Below are 8058 nucleotides of genomic sequence, written 5' to 3'. Positions count from 1 at the left end.
TTATCGAGTTGTTTTTGTTAATTATTTTATTAGTTAATTATTTATTTGATTGAACTTTAATTTAGATTTTATATCTGTCAGATAAAAACTGTCAATAATACGATCACTCGATTGCCAGAATTATGGACAAAGAAATATTGGAATTGCCAATATTAGGAACACTGATCTCAGCAACTATTTAATTTAATAAAATGAACCATATTTATTGAGATAAATAAACTTTTTTTATTAAGTTAAAGTTACAAGAAAATAAAAAAGTGAATCTTTGACAAATTAAAGTGTTTAAACCTGCCAGATATGTACTCAATTAAGTTTAAGTTTGAAAATCTCTTAATGTGTCAGTAATTGAGTCTTTTATCTACACGATGTTGGAATTGTAATAGTAGATCCGTTCGCTGCGCGACAGATATGTGTAATAGAAGAGATTGATAGTGAGGAAAAAGAGAGGAAATATTACAACTGATTTAATCAATTTTTGATACCGAATTATCTAAATATTTGTCGATGTTGTTTTTTGGACAACATAGTTTAAATGACATATTTGGATGACGAAGGTGGCGACGGTGGGGGCGGTGGTGGTGACGATGAACCGCGGGTCACGCAAGATATCTATGAGTGTCCAGTCACCGCTGGATTCCTATTGGGTATTGAAATTGCTGACAATGGTATCACTTCGATACTGTCATTTATCGCGAAGTTATGGTTACTACATCCTTGCACACAATAAAACTCGTGAAATTCTTGTAACGATCCTGAAACAATGGATATCTATTGTATGTGAATGATAGAAATGAATAATCAGTGCCATTACCATTATCATTCCCTCTTGAAACTAAATATCAAATTATATTATAACTTGAAAGTAGAAAAAAATATTTTAAATCTATAAATTTTGTTTGTCCTTTTTCGATTTATTTAGATGTTATGATTCAATGATTATGTCTCAACATTTTTTACTCTTGAGAAAGAGATAGAAATTAATAAATGTAAAAATTAACGTTTCCTTGCTTCAAAGAAGTATTTACCGGTTGATTTTTCATTGATCTTCTAGTTACACTTTCCTCTTCGTTCAAACTTTCAGTGTCACTTATTAGATTAGAGCTAAAGTAACACTCTCCCGATTCGTACTTCGTAAAATAATGCACCACTGCAAATTGTATTATAGTAGCAAAGATGAATGTAAATGAGAGAAAAACGAAGAAATCCAGAACAATGGGATAAGGAACTTTAGGCAGATCTATTCTTGCTTCGAGACCTAAGAACGTCAATACAGTAATTATTCCTGAAATAAGATGTAACGTGAAACTATCAATTATGAATTCTGGAAGAATAAAATCCACTTGAATGTAAATGAATAATAGAAAAATAATTAGTTGATTATTTAATTTCAAACCAATAAATGAGAATAAGAATTTAAAGAATTAAATCAGAATGTAAAAGTGCCTATAAGAGCCAATACTGTTCACATGTGAATAAATAATATTTTAATAATGCAAAAATTATATACGTTTCAATTGCAGTTCGAATCCTTTCCAATATAATAAAATTAAATTAAAAATAAGTACAATGCATATTTGTCAAAATGTTTAAAAATAGTAAAAAAAGATATTTAAAAAGGCTCAAATAATTTATAAAATTAATTATAAAACTACAGTCAATGATCTTAGATATTAGAACAATGATATTAGAAAGAATTTTTGATTTGGACGATGCTTTGTTTTTACCGAGTTGCTAAAGTCCAAGTGAGTATGCATTCTAATTTTCAAATTAATTGAAAAAACATGATAATAGAGGCAAAATATTTTTGAAAAATTTAAAATTTTACAATCATTATACCATACAACAAAAATAACTTCTTTCTTCACACCTAAAAAACTCAAAAGAGAAAATGTAATATAGGCGTATGTATTATTTCGCGATATTAAATCATTTCAAATTTGTGATTTTTACGCACATTTGAAATTTTATGCATATTTGAAAAGGTTAGGTATATTTTGACCACAGTGCAAAATAAAATTTTGCGATTGTCTGAAAATTATATATTTTTATATAAAATTAATCGCTAAATGAAAAAAAATGTTAACATTAAAGCGATTAAAATAAAATAAAATAGTGAAAATATGTAAGTGTTCTTGAAAATTGTTTAAAATTTTTGACCTTCCTACAAAAATGGTCATAATGTATTTCCTTTGAAGTTAATATAAAGTTGTATATAAAGATTATTGCATGTAAAAGTTCTAGTTGTAATCGCAAAAAGCAGTAATTCATGGAGAGAAAATGTTTTTTCAATGTTTATTATTCATTAATTTCGTTTTCAAAATAATTTATTTAACGTTTATTTGTAATTAATTTTACATTTTATGATTCGTTTCCAAAATAACATTTTTTAAACGTTTATTTAATGTTAATTAAATGTTAATTTTACATTAATTTTTCGTTTGAAATAATGTTTCGAAGAAATGTTTTTAAAATGTTTACTTAAATAAATGTTTGTTTTACATTAATTTTCCGTTTGACATAATGTTTCGAAGGAGTATTTATTAAATATTTATTCAAAGTTTATTAAATATTCATTTTATACTAATTTTTTGTCTACAATGATGTTCTGAAGAAATAAAATTTTTTAAATGTTCATTTTTTTAATGTTAATTAAATGTTCATTTTACATCAATTTTTCGTTTGAAGTAATTATTCAAAAAACATTTTTAAGTGTTTATTTAATTAAATGTTTGTTTTACATTATTTATTTGAAACAGTATTTATTTTGAAAAAATATTTTTTAAACTTATTTAACATTTATTAAATGTGTTTTTTTACAATTGTTTATTTAAGATAATGGCTTAAAGAAACATTTTCTAAACATTTTTTATTTCATGTAGGTCCGAATGGAGAGAAAATGTTTTTTAAATGTTTATTTTTCATTAATTTTCACGATTCGTTTTCAGGATAATTTATTTAATGTTTATTAAACGTTTTTTCGTAATGAATTTTACGTTTTATGATTCATTTTCGAAATAAGATTTTTTTAACATTTATTTAATATTTATTGAATGTTCGTTTTACATTAATTTTTCGTTTGAAATAATGATTCAATGGAACATTCTTAAACATATTTACATTAAGTTTTGAAATAATGTTTCGAAGAAACTTAACGCAATTATATTAGGTTAATTATATATATAAAGGGCATACACCACTATGCAAGATTTGGAAGCAAAATAACAATTTACTCAAATCAAGAAAAAAAAATATATGTATAAATGTTTCGGTCTTGATTAGATCGAATCTTCAGTATAAATTTATAATCAAACATTAATTACATGACATTAATTACAATAAATTGAATGAATATTACGTGAAAAATTGTCAAATTTACGGATTCTGTCAATTATTATTACTTAAAAACGCTCGTTTAGATTTTGATGAACATGTAAATTTGTTATGTTGTTGATGTAGCACTATATGTTGAAATTAGTTTAGTTTGTAGCATGAAGCATAATTTCCAGATTCTATTCCTTACAAACAATTTATCAATAAATATAAAATTAAAAATAACAAATAATTACAAACAAAATGAAACAATATTAAATTTATATTATATCTGCTTCAAAACCACAACTTAAGATTTATTATAACAGTAGGATACACGTAATTTCACTAATTTCGATTACTGTCTGACTCCTATCATGAGCTCCTTGCTTATTTTTTACTTAAATGTCCTTAGAGAGAAGGTAATTATTGTGGTGAGCTGAAGACATGATATTTAATGTAGGAAAATATATATCTGATAAACGATCATCTTGTTTGTTTAGAGACATAGTTTGTTTTTTTATGAAAATCATTTCGGAAATTAATCTTTTTTGAAAGGATGGTTCAGAATTTAATATTTGAATATTATCTCAATTTAAATTATGTTTATGATTTGCTTGATGAAGAGATACTATTAACATTCTAAAGGTTTTTTAATATTGGATTTATGTTCCTGTATCCTAGTTTTTAATTTCCATTTTGTTCTACATGTAGAATTACAGTCTAAACAACTGATTTTATAAATAACATTACATTGCTCTGTTTTTTCCAGTTTGTCTTTATCTAATTTTATGAATTTATTTAGATTATTCATCGGTTTATACCTATGCTATATTAAGATTGTTTTTTTTCTGATCATTTTTCTGAGATTTTTTTGACGTATGGAATTGGGAAGAACTTTTTTATATTATCATCGATTGAATGATCATTATTATAAGTCAATATATAAGTCAATTCGTTTTGACAGAGTTTTGATTCTGTTATTTGTGGTAGAAAATATTATATCTAAAGGATAACCATTTTAATAAATCTTTGATCATATTTGAGATGTTCTTATTATGGTATTCCGGATGCGAAAAAAATATGATCCTGTTCAATTGCCCTATAATTACACATTTTTTTATGGGTGATGGGATGGTTGGATTTATAGCTTAAAAATCTGCTGGAATAGTCCGTTTTTTGAATCGATTTTTATGTGGCCACTTTCCAATTTTTTACTGTAACGTCCAGAAAATCAATAGAATTATCATCTCTATGCTCAACCGTAAAGTTTAATCTCTCATGATAAAAATTAAACATTTCGAGTATCGAGTACATTTGATTTTTTGGTGCTATTAATATGTCATTTATATAACGATAATAAATCATATTAACATTAATAGAATATTAACATTAATAGAATACTCATCTCCAAATCTTGAATTACGAGATTAGCTAAGATTGGAGATAATGGAGATCCCATGGGTAAACCAAAAATCTGTTTAAAGAATTTGTTATCAAATTTAAAATAAGTTGAGTTAAGAATGAGAGAAATAACATTTATAAATTCTTTTTTTGGATTTGTATTTTTTGAGATAAAGACTCATCTTTTTTTCAATACTTTTTTTAACTAATTCTGTTGGAATATTTGTGTATATAGATAATGTCAAAAGATGTAAGTGTATAATTAGTCTAATGTCATTTTATTTTATTCATTTTAATTCAAAACTGTTTTTTAAGTATCCTATTTCCTTTTTAGATTATTATCAATAATTTCTTTTAAATATGTAGCTAAATGGTATTGTGAGCTATTGATACGACTTACAATGATTCTTAAAGGGTTTTCTTTATAAATTTTTGACAAGTCATAGGTCTTGGAACATTATGAGGAATAAATTTTAACCAAATTTTGTTTAAGGAATATAATAAAATTAATAAAAAATTGCATAATCTGCGAATTGCTTTATCTGTACAAAAAAAGAAAACTATAAAATCTATTATATGCAATTTATCTTGGTCTAAGGCAAAAAATAATAATAATACTTTTAATAATAGCAATTAATAATAGCAATAATAAGAATAGAAATTTTGATATGATTATTGATAATAATAATAAATTTATAAATATTAATAATAATAACAATAACAACACAAGATTTACTCCTTCAAAAATTAATGATATTTCATTGTATGAAACGAATCTTTTAGAGAATGACTCTTTATTTCATGTTGTCATCAATCTGATGGAATATGATGAAGAAAAAATTTTAAATTAGAAAATATTAATAATGGATTATTAATTTAAGTAATATTGATATACTAAAAAACGTAAAAGCTATTTTACAATTTGGACAAGGTTTTAACTTATCAAATAATAATATAAACAATGACAGAATAATTATAGAATTTGTTAAATCTATTGAAAATAACATTAATAAATTAGATGACAACACGTAATTCCATAAGAAATGACGCCATACAAGTTTTAAACAAAATTAAACAGTTTAATCAAAGTACTAATGTCGACAATAATATGTTAAAAGAGGGAATAAAAGATGTAAAACGATTTATTATTGAACATTCTGACATTTTACTCGTACAGACAAAGATAACTCGATAATAATGCAGTTAATTGAATACAACAATAAAATGCATGAAATCTTAGCTGACGAAAAAACATATTCTAGTATTATTAAAGATCCGATTGACAACGACCAACCAAACATGTATATTATTAACTAGGTGGAAGAACAGGAAGTACATAGATCAATCTATCTATAATAAACTATATGTCTTAGACGTTAATGTTTCAAATGGTTTGTCAAAAATTGTCAAAAATAAAAAAAATTACCCTTTAAGAATCATTGTAAGTTGTATCAATAGCCCACAATACTATTTAGCTATATTTAAAAGAAATTATTGATAATAATCTAAAAAGGAAATAGGATACTTAAAAAACAGTTTTGAATTAAAGTGAATAAAATAAATAGAATGACATTAAACTTTAATTATACACTTGCATTTTTTGACATTATATCTATGTATGTACACAATATTCCAACGGAGTTAAAAAAAGCATTGAAAAAAGATGGATCTTTATCTCAAAAAATACAATTCCAAAAAAAGAATTTATGAATGCTATTTCTTTCATTTTTAACTCAACTTATTTTAAATTTGATAACAAATTCTTTAAACAGGCTTTTTGGCTTACCCATGGGATCTCCATTATCTCCAATCTAGTAATTCAAGATTTGGAGATGAGTATTCTATCGAACATTAATGTTGACATTTCGAGCTATTATCGTTGATCTATTATGTAGATGACATATTAATAATATTACCAAAAAATCAAACTCGATACTCGAAGTTTAATTCCTATCATGAAAGATTGAACTTTACGGTTGAGCATGGAGATGATAATTCTATTGATTTTCTGGATGTTACAGTAAAATTGGAGAATGGTACATAAAAATCAATATATTCAAAAAATCGACTAATTCCAGCAAATTTTTAAGCTATAGATCCAACCATCCCATCACCCATAAAAAAATATGTAATTATAGGGCAATTGAACAGGATCATATTTCTTTCGCATCCGAAACACCGCAATAAGAACATCTCAAACATGATCAAAGAATTATTAAAAAATGGTTATTCTTTAGATATAATATTTTCTATCATAAACAGAATTAAAACTCTGTCAAAATGAAGTGATTTATATAATAATGATCACTCAATCGATAATATAAAAAAGTTCTTCCCAATTCCATATGTCAAAAAAATCTCAGAAAAATTTAAAATGATCACAGAAAAAAAAACAATCTTAATATAGCATAGGTATAAACCAATGAATAATCTAAATAAATTCATAAAATTAGATAAAGACAAACTGGAAAAAACAGCAATGTAATGTTATTTATAAAATCAATTGTTTAGACTGTAATTCTACATGTAGAAATTAAAACGGAAATTAAAAACTAGGATGTTCCTGTAACATAAATCCAATATAAAAAAACCTTTAGAATCAATGTCAGTAGTACTTCAAGCAAATCATAAACATAATTTAAATTGGGATAATATTCAAATATTAGATTCTGAACCATCCTTTCAAAAAAAGATTAATCTCCGAAATGATCTTCATAAAAAAACAAACTATGTCTCTAAACAAACAAGGTGATCGTCTACCAGATATATATTTTCCTACACTAAATATCATGTCTTCAGCTCACTACAATAATTACCTTCTCTTTAAGGATATTTAAGTATAAAATAAAAGCAAGCTCATGATAAGAATCACAGTAATCGAAATTAATGAAATTACGAGTATTCTACTGTTATAATAAAAATCATATCTTAGGTTGTGTTGCAGGTATGATATAAATTTAATATTATTTTATTTTATTTGTAATTGTTTGTTATTTTTAATTTTACACTTATTGATAAATTGTTTGTGTGGAATAGAATCTGGAAATTATGCTTCGTGCCACAAGCTAAACTAATTTCAACAAGAAACACATAGTGCTACATCGTAATTTACGTGTTCATCAAAATCTAAATGAGCGTTTTTAAATAATAATAATTGACAGAATCGTAAATTTGACAATTTTTCACGTAATATTCATTCAATTTATTGTGATTAATGTCATGTAATTAATGTTTGATTATAAATTTATACTGAAGATGGTCTAATTAAGACCGAAACGTTTATATATATATATATATATATATATATATTTCTTGTATTTAGTAATAAACTAGTTATTTCGTCTT

The 8058-nt window shown here is 24.5% G+C and overlaps 1 pseudogene; it reads right to left on the bottom strand.

Moving 5' to 3' along the window:
- Window positions 1-358: 358 nt before the first annotated feature.
- LOC105620433 overlaps window positions 359-8058 on the bottom strand; it is a 44241-nt pseudogene continuing 36541 nt past the window's right edge.

The sequence above is a fragment of the Atta cephalotes genome (genome assembly GCF_000143395.1).
Source record: "Atta cephalotes unplaced genomic scaffold scaffold00026, whole genome shotgun sequence".
NCBI lineage: Eukaryota > Metazoa > Arthropoda > Insecta > Hymenoptera > Formicidae > Atta > Atta cephalotes.
The sequence above is the reverse complement of the archived record's forward strand: the minus strand, read 5'-3'. Positions and strand labels throughout refer to the sequence as shown.